Here is a 2524-nt window from a genome sequence, read left to right as displayed (position 1 = left end):
GAAAGGGCAGATGTATAGAACTTTATGACGAGACCTTTCTTAGTGGAAGATCGGAATTTTCTTCATCATGAGACTGATCGGATCAGACACCCGAGAGACCTCCACAATTGAGTAAGTAAGAGGACAACAAGCAAAGGGTGACCTCAGTCTTGTTTTTTGCTAGCTTTAGTCTAGAACTATACTATCTCATGAAACGTCGAATATCCCTATGATGCTAGCCAGTGAAAAAGGAATGAGTCTACTTCTTTGCTGGCTTGACTCCAGAACTAGTAGAGGAAGGAAGTGATGATCGGTCTATCCCAATTCACCTCCAGCATCAATTCCAATCCAAGTGTGCCTTCTGCCTCGACAACACCAAAATGACAAAACAAAGCCATTTCTGGAATCTAGTGTTAGCCAACGATCGCTGGGACGCAGTGCATCAGCCAAACCCTTTTGACGTGAGGTTCCTTTCTTCAAGGACGATTTGGGGGGTCTTTTTCGATAGTTCACCCCGACAAGTGTGTAATCAATCCGCTTCACTCACGTTACAAGCGCTTCCCAGTATTGGGCTGAATCGGGTCTCTCCCGTTGGTCGATTGTCCGTATAGTAAGTTAGCGTTGATACTCCACCAGTCAAGTCAGGGCGGTCAAAAGAAATGATATCTGTAAAGTTAGACTCGCTACTAAAGAAAGAAGGAGTCACAAACCTTCAACTCATCGAGGAAAATCTTTTATTTCGATTCTATTTGCTCTTGACGCCAATAATTTCTCTAAGACTAAGGACCAGACGATACCGGGATCGGAACTCATTTCCTTTAGTCTTTTACGTTGTTGTCCCCCTTCTCAGATTCCATGGCACAGACAGATTGTAAAATGGCAACGTATATAAAGAAGTGGCCGGTTCCTCACAAACGGAAGAGCTTTCTTGAGTTGCTGTTGCCGAAGCTGAGCTTGAAGAGTGAAGTTCGGCGAGAATACTCTTGACAAGTGGGCATGGAAGCTATCTGCTATGCTATTAGAGGATTTATACCGTAAACACACAACTTCCACCCTGTTGGCTATAGTTTTAGCTTGTATATGTGAAAAATGAATAAGAAAATAAAGGATATTTAAAAAAGAATTAAAATAAGATATTTTTCTGCACAAAACAGGGAAAGAGAATGAACTAGAATAAAGCAGATTTTTTTCATTCCAGCACTACAAGAATTTTGTTACATGGGAGTACATCCAATAGAAAGCTTACACACACATAGACTAGCCAAACAACTAAACACAACATAACAAATAAAACCAAACAAAGACACTTAACTTAGCATAGGAGTCTATCCCCAGTAAACATCAGAGTATCGCAGGTTCAAGTTCTGCTATACCCAAACCTAACTTGCACTATACAATGAGTAAGGATGCGTAGTAGCGCAAAGAGCACTCTTTGGCCTTTATATTAGAGGCACTTCGCCGTCTTTGATTGGAAGGAAACGGATATCTAAAGTGTGCAGTGAGGGATCTTTATATTCTAGGTAGCCCAGTCTTTACTTCACTCGACCCAAGCAATGCCCAAAGAGTCTCCTGTCGTTCTTGGTCGGACCAAGCTAACTATTACAAGCAACAAGTCTTGCCTCATTTGATTTACAAATGAAGCAATTTGGTGGCTTGAGAGAGGGAGGACAGTGACCAGAGCGCGACACGTAGATTATTAAAGGTTTCATTCGTATTGCGGGGTTATTTTATATTACTCGTTTCTAATATATATATATATATATATATATATATATATATATTATCTTAATTTTATGTATTGTAAGGAAGTTAATAACTATATAATTAGGATTTGATGATGAAAATTGTTACACAAATAAATTAGATGTTATAATTCGGTTTAAAAGTTATATGAGTTCGGTAAAACCCATGAGTCGCTTCTTTTTTTAATATAAAATTGGTTCTTAATTATCAATCATATATTTCTTTTAAAAAAAATAAATATTAATTCTTAGTAAATCCCTATTTTTTAAGATTTTCATATCAAATATTTAGTGAGATTAATTTTTAATTTAATGAGATGTTATAATCCGTGTAAGGACTGTTTTGGGTTTAGTAAGACCTACACCCGTGAATTCGGGTAAAAATGCATGAGAAACCTCAATTTAAAAATCAAGCAATCTGGTGGCTTTCATAAACGGGGGAGCGACCAGATCGCGACACGTAGGATTTTCGAGCTTTCGTTTATATATATATATATATACAGTGAGGACCCTAAGAGAACCTTGAGAATCATTTTGTGCCAAAAAAACTTATTAAAAAAGTATAAAAAGAAAAAAATGAAAATTTTAAAAAGAAAAAAAAACAAAATTATTAATTTTTTATCCAGATTTCTTAAAAAAAAAAGAAAAAAACTCTAATTATTCACATATGTATACATTTATTTAATTTCAATTTACATAGTGTACACATACGTATATTATCATTTATCTTAATTGTACATATGTGTATGAATTTGCTAAACCGATTTTTTTATGAAACCGGGATGTAAAACAAAAATTTTTGG

Source organism: Bidens hawaiensis, unplaced genomic scaffold (genome assembly GCF_021521415.1).
Source record: "Bidens hawaiensis isolate Kalapana, Puna unplaced genomic scaffold, B.hawaiensis_p1.1 tig00030539_1, whole genome shotgun sequence".
In the NCBI taxonomy this organism is placed as follows: domain Eukaryota; kingdom Viridiplantae; phylum Streptophyta; class Magnoliopsida; order Asterales; family Asteraceae; genus Bidens; species Bidens hawaiensis.
The sequence above is the reverse complement of the archived record's forward strand: the minus strand, read 5'-3'. Positions refer to the sequence as shown.